The sequence below is a fragment of the Bombus flavifrons genome, chromosome 16, assembly GCF_040668555.2.
Source record: "Bombus flavifrons isolate JBK064 chromosome 16, iyBomFlav1_principal, whole genome shotgun sequence".
In the NCBI taxonomy this organism is placed as follows: Eukaryota; Metazoa; Arthropoda; class Insecta; order Hymenoptera; family Apidae; genus Bombus; species Bombus flavifrons.
In genome coordinates, this window is record NC_138457.1 from 7,048,275 (window position 1) to 7,062,307 (window position 14,033).

The window sequence follows — 14,033 nt, forward strand, 5'->3', positions numbered from 1 at the left end:
TAAATTGTATGATTACCAAACACATATGTAAAAAGGAAACCAAGCAATATATCTAGTATAACTGAAATCTGTATAACTAAAAATACCTTAATTTCGAAGGATAGCTCGAGAGATGCTGCAACCAATGGAAAAGTCACCAGGAAATAACCTCGATCTGATCTCACTCGCGCCACACTTCGGAAAGCCACCAAAAATCGTTTCTTTAGAACGGCTTAATAAACCAGTCACAGTCCGCGCGTACACGCACAGTTTCCAAAAAAGCGTTTCCAGGGAAACGAGCCCGCTAGCCTGACGTTAAAATAACCGCGGCGTCCTCTGTTAACAGGAAAACAACGGTATATCCGTCGTCGTTTATAGGCTCGCGGAAGAGAAGAGAAAAAGCATCTCGGAGGTTAGCAACGATGCATATTGGCCAGCGGCAAAGTTTCGCCTCGAAAAAGTTAATCGACGGGCCGCTGATTTATTTCTGGCCGCCGCGCACGCTCGACCAGTTTCACACACGTGTCTAGTTATTTTTAATCCACTATGATGCGTACCAGCCACACGGAATAGACGGAGACGGGCTAGCGTCTGCGGCGCGACGAGGACTACACACATAACAGCACACTTCCTGGTCAAATTTTCGTATATATCACGGGTCGATAAATTGTCGGCACGTGGCAGTCCCGATGTCTCTCCGGCGATTACTATCGAGCACTAGTGGCCAGACACACGAACACGAAACCATCTTTTATCTCGCTACGCTGCACGATTATAGCCTACGAAGAAACGTTATGGAATGACCGGTGACGGTCACGAAGTTACATACCGCGCATGCGTGCCGCGCATACTTATTCGCGATTTCCATTCGAAACACTATACTGCCGCGATTGGATTTTTCTCTAAAATCGATACATTTTTAGAACTCAATCTGATAATTTAATAATTTATCACCAGGCAACTTCTCTTGATATTAATTATAATATGACCTAAGAAAATAACCCTCCATGCGGATTAAAAATGGTTATATACGCAAAGTTTTATTTTTCGATACGTGAGTGTAAGTTTCCAATGGAACAGAGAAAGCTGAGTCTCGTATATATGATATCAGTTACGATACATGTAAAAAGTTTAACTCTTGCTTTAGCTTAAAAATGGTTGCATATATACAATCCTACTTTCCGATATGTAAGCGTAGAATTTGTAATGGAATAACAAAAGTTGAATCTCGATTGCGATATCTTGCGCGTCCTCCGAGACACGTTTGTTTCAACGAAACCTACATGTCCGTTGGAATCAAATCGAACTACCGTAAGTCATACAGGGCTGGTAGGTAGGAAAGTTGCAACGGAATCGACAGTAAGTTTTCCTCAAGGGAATTGTGCCCGCCTGCAATAAAATCACTGGACCAAAGGAACCAAGAGTGGGAGGAATAGCACAGCTTATACTACTTGCAAAAAAAACATTTTACCGTCTCGTCCTAACCTAAAAAAATTAATTCGTGGAACAATAAAGTAGCCCAAAATTGCAAGCCAATATTCTCTCTGTGAATGACGATTGTGACGCAGCATTTTTATGACTTCTTTCAGAAAAAAAACGTCGTTCACGAGAAACTGTAAGTTTCCCAAAAGTTCTTCTTTTCATCTCAATGCAGTACAAATAAAGAATATGATATTTGAACGAAAAAGAAGCTAGGGTTGGTTTTACTTTCCTCGACGACTACATTCTGTACATTTTCCCCTCGGTTTCCTATCAAGAATCACATTCGATACACACACAACCACTTAATTCTTCCACATATATACCTCCGTCTCTAATATAGGTCGATAGGTCGATATACTCATGGCTACAACTTAACCTTTCATCGGAAAGACATACGAAACTGTAGCAAACTATCAACCTGCCCGTAAAACAACTTCTTCCCTATTTATTCTATAAATATCCACCCACGCATAGGTTCGCCTTTAACCATCTCGAAAATCTCGAAAAGCGCGGATGATAACCTACATACTCAACCTGCTCAGCCATCGTGTGATCCATACTAAACTTTCTATTCAACCAGCTAATATTTTCAGCACGTGTAAAACAAGTGTATCATTGGCGGTACACATGGTTTTAGTTAAAAATAATATCAAATTTAATGTGTCAAATAGATCCTTAAATAACGATTAATGGAAACCAACATTGCTATATCTCTATTTCTGTACCGGAGGTTTCGAGTTCAACAAAAATCACTAGATTTTAATTTTAGTAAAAATATCTGTAAGTTGGTATGATGAGCTAATAAGAAATTTTTGGATGATGATTAACCAACAGTGGTCAGCATTGTCCTCTTAATACTATTACAGAAAATTCAGGTTCCAACAAAAATCACTAGATCTTGATTTCAGTAAAAGTATTTTTGATTAATACAAAAAACAAGCAAATAAGAAATATTTTATTTACATTTATCTTAAAAATATATCAAACAGCGACATCTACCTAAAATATTTATTCTCAGAGATTTGCCGGCTGGTCTCTTAAGACACCTTTTCCCCTCACGGATGTTTCCCTAGAACCTAAACGTCATTTGCACGAAATTGCTTTCAAAGAAACTCAACCTTTGTTTTCCTTCAAACAACTTCGCTTTTATTACGGCCTCCAAATTCTAATTCACAATTCCCTAGATCTTCCATCGTAATAAAGTGGTAATCCTGGCGATACGTAAATCCGTAGTAAACACCGTAAAAAGGTGTTAGAATGGTGCGCGATAAGACCAACCCTGAGCCAACCACCGAACACGACCGTTTTCCCCACGTGCGTAATTAGTTTTGACGGGCTATCGATCGCGGCCGGTTTCGTCAGCGTCGCGAGTAAGTGTCAAAGGTTGAGTACACTTCCTTGCAAGTGAGTCTAGGTCAGCCGTATTGGGTCGATACTATGAAAGCAGGACAAAACGAGGACAGAAAGCTGGCGTGTGCTAGAGAGGGAAAGAGAGAGAGAGAGAGAGAGAGAGAGAGAGAGAAAACGAGCCTTCGATGTATTTCAGGACAAAGCGAATCGGGGAGAGCAAAGGCGTGCGCCCGTGGCAACGTGGTGGGGATAGCCAAGGGCTGATACGAGTAGTGGGGGGTTGAGGAATTTTATGCACGATTATTTCAACGAGAATGGCTGAGTTAAAGGGACGGCGACTACTCGGGTCTGACTAATCGCGACCCTTTCTACTGTACACAAGATCAGACCGGCCCCGGACTCTGCTAAACTGTTATCAATCCTCTGATTCATCGGGTCTACTATTAAACCCGTGCATATTATATACAACGACTCATTGGAAAACGTACCAGGCGTACCATTAGTGTGTACCAGGGTCTCAATAATTCGTGCTTACATTCGAGCCGAGGTTTGTGTAACTCGAGATCGTGTTCTGAGAAAATAAATATTTCCAGCGTAGCACGGTGGAAACGTCGTAACAACGAAAAACGACAAACTACCGGATCGCGCGCGTACATACACGTACACCGTGTGCACATGGACAGGATTACCTCACCAGCTCTCCCAGTGTGTAATTCGAGCCTGCTTCGATTCCGTTTAGCTCGAATCAACGAGAACAGCGTGTAACAATGTTTCCTCTCCTTACGTAACCTAACAGAATTTGACTAAATATCGCTGTACATAATTTCAGAATCCAAATAACCCTCAAATCTAGGGATCCAAAATTTAAGTGTATCAACGTTTATTCCTTAACGGCATAATGCAATTGGTATGGTATGTCGGTACATCGAAAGAATTTCAGGTGTCGTATATGCATAGAATAATCAAAGAAGCATCCGCAAGTTCATAATAGCGTACGTTTAGACAGGCAAACTTCAAGGCATCACGTTATTCCATAAGAGCATACGAGCCATTATCGCGTCATTCACGTATACCTTGCTCTATGAAAGGGTGAAAGCCGAAGAAGAATAAGAAGAGAAGCGAAGGCAACAATGCTGGAGAGGAATGCAGCGCGAGCAGAAGCTGCGCGTGATAATGCGCCTGCCCGATCCCGGGACAGACGAGGTGTAGAAAAGAGAGACCGTTTAGAAGGACGGCGAGTCTGGGCGTCTCTGTCGATCGCACGCGGGCTCTGGCAGGCTGGCTGACACTCCCGAAATAATGTTCAACCGCGACCGGTGCAAAAATGGGAGGGGCGAGAGGAGCGGCGTAGGGGCGGTCGCGCCGGAGTGGGAGAAGGTTGTAGCGTGAGAGAGCCGCGCACCGGGGGTAGGTAGGTCGAGGAAGAAGGAGAAGAGGAACCAAGAGGAAGGAACGAAGGACGGATCGAGCGAACGGACGGACGAACGGTTACATAATTTTCGTAATGTCACTATTGTGCGGCGATCCGTGCACATGCGATCCGGTCCAGACAACGGATGTGTCTTGCGGCACAGGGGAGGAAGTTCAGCTGCAAATTTGAGGTTAGGAAAAAAGGTTAAGGGATATACTATACGAAACTGATGTATTAGAAACGGGTGTTTGAGAAAGAGCTAAAGTAAAAGAAAAATAAAGGTTAAGAAAATAGGCGTGTATATGAGAATCAGTGTATTATATGTAGAATATAAAGAGACATAAGGAAGAAAGATTTTATACGATCGTGAGTAGAAATATATGATCCAATGGTTCGTACACGTGTGTCTATGTGCAGCAGAAGACACACGAGCACGAAGTACGGGTGGATTCGGAGGGGTGGTGAGATGGCACCAGCCTGCGGAGGAGATGGTATTGGGTGGGCACACATAGACGAAAGGGAGGCGGGGCAGGGGAGCGGCTGTTTGCGGAATGGCGAATCAATCGGTTGAGGGTTCGGGGCAATACTCACCGCGCGCTGATGGTCTGCAAGATGTCTCGGTGTCTCGTCGAGGTGGCAAGAGAGAGAAATTTGATGTCACATACGCCGCTTCATCAGGCCACTGCGCGCCGTTTATACCACTCTGCCTTTAGCGCTTGGCGCTTGCTACTAAAAATATACTCACTTGCCGTGTATTCCCCCGCTTCACGTCTTGTACCGTGACCGACACATTTATTCGCGCGTTTCGAAGCACTCGTATACTTGCAACCACGAACAAACGGATCGCTCGATTACCCTGGATCGTGTCACGGACGCCCGCTCGTTGCCGTGTGTTGCTGGCTGCCGCCGCTTGTCGCCGCTGCTGCACGCCGAGGACGACGAAAGACTGCCAAGAGGAACCAAGAAAAAAAAAAGAAAGACGGTCCTCGAGTCTCCCTCTCTCACATGTATTACACACGCAGCTCTTTCTTTCTTGATGGGCAGAAATTGGACCAAAGAAAAGTTTGAAAAAGAAAGAAAAGAAAAACGGAGAAAGGGAGAACAGAAAAATGTAAACGAAGAGACTTCGAGGGGGAGACAGACAGAGAAGCGAGAAGAAACAGCAGCCTCTCGTAGGTTTCGCGCGGCGCGACCCACCAGACACGAGACCCCGCGCGACGCACGAAAATACACGCGCAGCCCCCGGAGAGCTTTCCTCCTCTGACTCGAAACACGAGAAAACGCGTACCGAGTAATCCAGCCGACACACCGGTGAAAATCTCTGACACACTCTAACACATAGAGAAGAACCAGGGAACGGGCGTAAAAGGGGGGGATAGGTTTCAGGGGAGTATACAGTAATTGTAAGTGTATATATACGTGTACATGTATGTATGTATATGTATGTCGTAATGGGGAAGAAAAAGGGGGAATATCAAGGGGAATACGGAGAGTTTTGACGGACAGGAAAAGAGAGAACGAAAAGAAAGGACGGATCCGAACGGTTTGAGAACGGGCAAGAACGAGGGAACGCGTAAGAATGTAGCACAGAGAGCCGACGTCTACGAGGAGAAACGCACGGGAAGAAACCGAGGAGAGGACGAAATCGCTACTTCTTACTCTTTCTCCGCGAGGCGCCGCGTCGCGACGCGCCGCGCATGCACTACTATGCCGACGACCGTTGGAAAATCACTTCTCCCTCCGCCACCCCCTTCCCTGGACACCCCTCCTCTTTTCTCCTCGTTGTGCGTCTCCGCTGTGACACGGAGAACACCTATAACCTTAGGCACACTCAGTTTATCGCGTCTCTACGGTACAGGTGATTTTTGTATCTTTGTAAAAAGGGGTGCTTTCAGGTCTTTTTCTTTCCTCCCCCCCCCCTCAATATTATAATACTTCCGCACTCGTAATATAGTAAAGTCTGGAAAAGTGCTCGAAATTCTAGACTCATGCTGATCACTTAGGATAGGGTTATAATGGATGCGTATTTGGACGAATCAACATTCTGACGAACTCAATACGTCACAGTAATGAAATTGCGTATGCATTGCAGCCTTCAGATGACTGCTCCTATTCGTCAGAACCACCAGTTTATTCAAATAAGGATCCACTATAACTACTAGCTTTATCCAACACAGCTATAGACATTGGTCGGGGTCGAACGTTCAAAGAGCTTCAAGAGTGGTGGCGACATAAACTATAAGTGTAGATCACGGACACAATGTTTAAAAAATGGGCCCCATTGAAAGAGACTCCATATGTCTGTTTCTTTTAACGAGGACCACGCTCTTCATAGCACCCGCGTTCTATATTTCTTATGTCTATGGCTGGGGATGACAATCGGGCACTTACGGCATAGATCGTGCCGAGCACTTATCCAGACTTTACTGTATACTATTATCGTCGATACGCGTGTCTTTCCATCCTGCTTCGTTGGTCACGAGACAAGAAGAGGAGAGAGAGAAATTGAAAGTAAAAGAAAGAAAATGAAAATATATAAATGTTTCTTGTTCGAAGCTATCACTTGAAATATTCGATACCGGTACAAATTACAGATATCCACCGAAATACAGGTCGATGTCTTTCCCTTTGTGCCGTTTCTCATACAGGCTGGTCGGGTCAGACGTATCGCGTGTTATCAGCGGACAGCGAGCCACACAACGTCCGCGCATGGACGAGCCTCGTTTGCGTGCGCGCGCACGCGAGCGTGTCTTCCGTTTTGCGAGTATGTCGCTGGCCTCGTGTGTCCGTTCGTTCCCGCAAGGCCTGTATTATCGAGATACAATTCCTCTTTCTCTCTCGTCCTCTCCCTGTATGCTATATACAGTCGGAGACAAAAATAAGCGGACAGATAATGGAAGTAGATGGACATCGATAAAGTTTAATCGAACTAATACCAGTGTTACGTTATATTCTTAAGTTTTATTCATTATATATCCTAAATTAATTAATTGAAAATATTGATTTACATTTTGGTGTAAACAAGTCGTATTTAACAAAACTTCATTGATTCCTATTTCCACTACCTAACCACTTATTTTTGTCACCAACTGTACATACGTATTACGTATTCAATTATTCTGTGCTAAATGTGTGTCAAAATTTCTCTCTACTTCTGTGTACGTATGTCTGGCTTGCTTTCGGTGTCCATAGGCGCGTGTAATGTTACTTTCTTTTACTTTTAATAATAGTATATTTATTTTACGGTTGTGTACGTACGTGTGTTCTAACTGGGTATTACACGTCGATGTGTTGTGAGAAAAAGAGCAAGAGAGAAAGAGAAAATAGAAAGAGAAGAGAAGAAAAGACACGGATAGAGTGCGCGCGAGAGGCAGGGAGAGGCTGAAGGTCCTTCGTGCGCACGAATTCGGTGCAAGCCACTGCGCCCGATCTGCACGGCACTGCGGTCTCCGTTCGACTGTCATACCTACGCTGTCCGAAATGTCCCGAGTTTACGCGCATGCACACTCTGGCGCCCCGACCGCCCAACCCTCTAACATACTACCCCCGTTTTCTATCTCCTTCTTTTTGCTTCTTTGTCTTTGTACTATTTCCATTTTTCTACCTCCCTCTCACCCCCTTCCTTTCATTGTTATCATTCTCATTAGAAAATTTTATTATCTAAGTAAAGCGTTTCTTTTTCCGTTAAAATTGTTTAATAAGATTTTAGGATAATGATTGCAGGTTCATATAAAAGTAGGATGTATTTGCCTGACTTTTGTGGTATGGTCGTACAGGCGCGGATTAAGGGCGGCTATAGCCCTGGATCTCCCTACTCAAAGCAAATATTATACAAGTTATTTTACGACTCATTTATGGTAAAAAGATCTAAAAATGCAATTATTTCTCAACAACGCCTACCAAAAATTCTTAAATATAACTTATCACAAAATTACAATGCATATACTATAATGACTAATTCACTCGCTAATCTTAAAAAACAAAAAAAAAATTGTAAAATAAAGATAAATTGATTATCTTTTAAAAATTCATAATAACAAATTTTTAAACACAACTTTTAATCACAAAATAAGTTCTGTTTCATATTTACGTAAATTTATTTCACTTTGATCGTGTCCTCTATTTTTCTACGAAGGAGACCTCCGTTGGGTCAATAGTCCCAGGCCTTAAAAACTTGAATCCGGCACTGCGTGTATGTATGTGTACTATGACCAGTCATACTTCGCTTCCACCCCTTCTTCCACCCTTTTGTTGGAACAGCCGAGCGCGCATACTCGAAGAAACATTAAAAAACTTAAAAATCTTCCGGTATAAGGAGGATCGTACGATTCACCTCCCAGATATTTCTTAATAACTCTTGATGCTTCTAGGGCGATCAGATTCGCGGAATTTTCACGCCAACCGAGAAAATACCGCGGAGATCGCACAATTAAGTTCTCCGAGTCCCTGACCCGTATATGTATGAACTCCTTATTCTACTTTTATCCAACCACTTTTCGAATATCTCTAACCTCATTCTTCTTTTTCTAACAATCGCTTTTATGATACAATCGTGAACCTTGAGAGGTTATCCCATCGATCCCATTTTCAGATGTAATGTAGAACGATTGAAAAACTTTTGCAGTTTTGGGAGAAATAGTTTTATGATACATTGAAAGGTTACACGATCGCATTTCTAAATATAATGCGAAATGATAAATTTGAGAGGCGTTTTTTGGTTTCGTTGAAATAGATAGCTTTACGATACATTGAAAGGTTATTTGGTTCCAATCTCAGATATGAGTGGAACAACAAATTCCAAAGACTCTTCTGGTAATGTAGTAAAGGGATACAGTTGTTTTTGTAACGATGACCCATACGATAATTAGGAGCACCGATGCGTCATCCTAGATTCTTGAACTAGAGTTTCCTATTTCTCCAAAGGAATCAGCCGGTTCACCGCATTAAGAGCGGTGATCTTTGATTGCCTCTGCAGAACTCGTGCCGCGCATGTCCAACGAAGCTTCCAAAACCTCAAAATATTTTCTGCCAAGAAAAATTCATCAAATCCCCTTCCTCGACGATATTTTCCGTTGCTACGGCGGAACGCGACTAACCATTTGATTATGCACTCTAGCTTGATAAATTATGGACATCCGTATCGTCCATCAAATTGATTTCGTAATAATTGAGCATGTATTTGACAATTCAATACTTTACCGATATACACGAAAAATAATCTAAACGGAAATTATAAATTAAAAACAACGTTATGTTTCTCTTATTCGAATAATAAAATGAAATAGTAAAATATTTTTAAAATTGAATGTAAGAAACGAAGCTAAAAAGATGTTTACATGAAAAATGCTACAATTCCTGAATGTAAATGAAAAATAACCAAAATGATCGATCTAATCCTCTTTTATTAATATTTCTTATGTAAATTAAAAAAGAAGTTATTATCTTCTGTTTGAATAATAATATAAAATAATTTTAAGATTAAATGTAAGAAACAGACCTTAACAGGATGTTCATATGGAAAATTCTATAATTTCTGAATACAGATGAAAAATAACCTAAATGAACAATACGAGTTCCTCCTACTAATATCCGTTACGTAAATGGAATACGATGTTCCGCTTTTCTAGAATATTTCAGAGGTTAAACACGAAGAACGAGCCTAAAAAATGTTTATAACTAAGCATTCTATAAAAATGATGATACGCTATCGCATAATTCCAGTTCAAACAGGTTTCTATCGAAATGATGTACTTTGACGTCACCCGTGTCGTTTAAACGTATACATCAAAATTGTGCTACCACTAATTTCGACGCGTGTACGGTTATGGTGGGATTAATTTTATTGCGGGGAATTAATACAATTAATTTTACTTTATCACCGACGATGAGTAACGAGAGTGACGTCAAACGACTGAGACCCACAATTGGGGATACGTTCGTTTTCACTAAACAGGAAAAGCGTCAGTTTTTTATACCAGACGTAATCAAATAGTTTCTATATATTTTTCTCTCCCTCTTTGTCTATGTAATCAATGATAATCAAAAAGTCACGAGCTCTCCATCTGCCATGACATAACCTACTTAATACCAGGTCTCACCAAAGGTAAAAGTGCGCGGAGATTCTGTCACAACAATTTATATAAGTACGTACGTATTGCCACCTAGTGAAAGGAGTTTGAACTGTGATGTACGTGCACCTATATCAGTTGATAGTTAAACTGAAGGAGAGTAATCAAACAGTAATACATTTGTATCCCTTCGGGCACTTAGAATTATAATACGGCATCGCGTCCTCTTAGTATCACAAAAGTATTCTGATTTCAAATAATCATAACCAACTGAATGCATGAAATGTAAACATTCAAACGCTATTTCAACGTTTAAACATTTAAAGGAAATTCGATATTTATATAGTATGTAAAAACACATATTTTGCTCAAGTTATTAATTAATAACGACAAAACACAACAAATTAAGGTAAGATATTACAATGCAAATATTCCATGAAATGTGTTTCTAATTGTACATTAACTTACCTCTAAAACGAAATGTAATATATTGAATGTATCGCGGGCCACGGTGAACTTGATCTACAATTTTCACAACTTTTTCATCGAATATACCATAAATGACGATTTTTATATCTTAGGACTTCTAGAATGATGTTTCATTAGAATTTTAAGTACCTAAAGGGGTACGTCACTTTTTGATCATTCTTCTTTGTTTCATTTACTAAATATTATAAAAACTATTCTACCAGTCAGTTCACATTATCAATTATCAGCAGATCGTGAATTTTTATGCAAATTCATATTTCTATGAATATAATTAAGGAACCAATTTATAATTATTTAATAGAAAAAACAATATTCTTTAATTGTTCTTTCTATTAAATATTGTAAAAAGTACTATAGTGTGGAGAAAAATTAGCATTATGTATAATTATGCACTTTCAAATTTCCCATAAATGCATAAAAGTTCGCAGTCTATTTATCAGACGCCCCATATACGACAAGATTTTTGACCGGAAAAAGACATACGGGGAAATCGCTTTGCCGAAGCCCCATAACCCTCGGATCAAATACGACATGCGTGATGAACAGGTGCTTAAAAAGAATCGAATATATAGAGAACAAAATGCAAAAAAACGAATACATAAATAGTCTGACCTGCTAAGGGAAAAGAAACCCTACAAACGATGTGGTTTCTCGATCATCAACAGTACGACGAACAACTATATGTATTAATGTAATTGCGTCAACTTTCCTCAGTTTGATAATTATAAAAATTTCAATTGAAATTTATTTTGGAACACACCGAAATTATAACTTTCTTTACAACATATTACGATAGTTTTTGACTATTCAAAAATACTAGTTTTAAGGCACAGAGATTATTATTTGAAATGTTATGCGTATATAAAGTTTATGTATATACATACATATATTGCATATAAACGTTGCTATATAGAATGAGGTCGATAAAGTCACCATCACGATACCGACCATTTTTACGCATCCAATATTTTTTTGTTGGCCAATTTACATCATTAACAATATTAATTAAGCCTAAGCTATCATGTATTATTAAATATTGGGAATTCAATGTGCCTCAAAGTGAAATTCAATGTCTTCTATTGTTAAGGAAAAGATTATTAAGTAAATAATTAAGGTTAGTTACAGCAAAAGGAAAATAGTAAAAAAGAAAAGAAATACTACAGAATTTAAGTAGAAGAAGTAGAAATTAGAAGAAATATGCCTATAGAGATCAAAGAAAAGTACTTCATACATATTTATAGACTAATTTGGAAAACAAAATTACATAATTCAAATTTCCCGACAGTTCATTTACTCGCGATTCCTTCTTTACCATCACACTGATTTTAAAATATTGACTTTCATGACCATGTGAGTTTATAAACATAAAGGAACTGATTAATTTGTATAATTATATTCAGAATCTATACATGTATTCCTGAATGCAAGACTTAATTGTGCCTTCCGGTTATATTACCATATTATATAAGTAGTATTCATAATTATGCATTTATGACTTCACGAATCAGAACTACATTCGATTTTATAAGGATAATTGTAAAGAACATAAAGTACGTTATTCTTGATAAAAAGAATTCAATACACCAAGCAAACTAACCTCTCATAAATTTGTTTCAAAATTAAAAAAGAAAGAAAGAAAGGATATTTATATAAAAATTAATATTTGTAAAAATTTATATTAAAAAGATAATCTTGTAATGATATATGACTTTCATACGTATACATCGCGTAAAAATATTTCGGAAGAATTCACTAACACTTTCACATATCTAGTCTCTAGTTTATATATACACTACCGTGTACAAGTATTTGAACACTTCTATTAATATAACAAATATTAATATAACAACTATTTGAACAAATGAAGTTCTGTAATTAAAGTTTCATTTCCGATCTCATTTCAAGCAACCATATATATAGCCTATATAAACCAGTTAGTAGATATTGATAAAAACAATAATTGATATTAATTAGTGTAAATAAAAGAGCAATAATTTAAGGTAAATAAAAATTGCTTCTATGAAAATGATTTTAAGTGTATCTCTTCAAGTTGAGATCTTAGAATTGGAATATGTTTTCCCAACCATATCCTAAAAGTTTCTATATATTTTATATAGTGTCAACTATTTATTAGGGATAAATATAAAAGTTGATTGATGCAGGTATATCCCTTGTCTTAGTTTCAATTTAGTAAAACATTTGATCCTAGCTATGGTTATTTTGGCTATGGCAAGAAGAATTAACAATAGAAAAACATTTTTCTACTACTAAGTGAAAATATAATAAAAATATCAATGTTTTGATTGGATTACATCAAGTGTATAAGTACCTATGCACGGTAGTGTACATAAAAGATTTTGCTGAAGTCATAAATGACTCTGATTAATTTGTTGAAGTTTGATTCTTACGAAATTTAAGTTAAAAATTCGCGATACTCCTTTAACCGCCAAAAAAGCAGCGCGGGATAACATGTCAGAACATGCACCATTTTGAACGAATGCAAGTAAGGTTAAGATTCAAGATGTCAGTAAAAGCAATCACAATTTAGAATTAATCTAAAATCTATGCAAGTAGTTAAAAAAATTCAATGTTGCAAGAGGTTATGTCTGTTAATAACAATTAAATTTATTATTTGTGAAAACGTGATTATTCAAGTTATATGGAAACAACATAGTCAGTGATAGCGTCACTCACCGATGACGTTCCAGGGCTCTTTCCATGGCCACATGCACTCTGCTGATGTTTCCGTAACGTCTTCCAGTATTTCCACACGACAGGAACAAATGTCGTCACTTCACACCAGTTTATTTATCGAAAACTGCAGAAATTTTTCGACAAGAAAACGCAGAAGCAAATAACAACAATCACTTCTGGACTACCGCGCGTAAACTGAAGCTAAAGCCTACTATGCTGCGCAGTGATTGAAAAGTCTGCTATTGCGCAATTAGTAACAGGGTCGTATGCATTAAGGTACCAAATTTTTTTTTTATTTTAATTATTATGATAATTTTATATATACTACATAGCATTAATTTATTGATAAAATTGCTATATTTTTAGCTATATATAACACTTGTTTATAACTTTTTTTTTAATAAACTACTTCGTCCTATTTATTTTTCTACAAAGTCCTCCATGAATAACATATTTACATACATAACTGTGCGATAGGATAGTGGTTTATGGGTAATTTATTGCAAATTTTTGCACATTTTAACGTGGAAATTTAAATATGTGCAAATTTCTGAAATCGA

The 14,033-nt window shown here is 38.5% G+C and overlaps 1 protein-coding gene across 13 annotated transcripts in view; it reads right to left on the reverse strand.

Annotated features, from left to right (window-relative positions):
* Nucleotides 1-13,680, reverse strand: part of PMCA (plasma membrane calcium-transporting ATPase 3) — an 88,606-nt gene extending 74,926 nt beyond the window's left edge. For 11 of the 13 annotated variants that reach the window (XM_069130324.1, XM_069130322.1, XM_069130323.1 and 8 more), the window contains exon 1: nucleotides 13,474-13,680. The gene's annotated coding sequence lies outside the window, so the exon portion shown is untranslated. Of the gene's footprint in view, nucleotides 1-86; nucleotides 739-4,813; nucleotides 5,169-7,480; nucleotides 7,656-13,473 lie in introns of those variants that run through there. The other 2 variants (XM_069130316.1, XM_069130319.1) reach the window with 2 other exon arrangements.
* Between the last annotated feature and the right edge of the window lie 353 nt (nucleotides 13,681-14,033).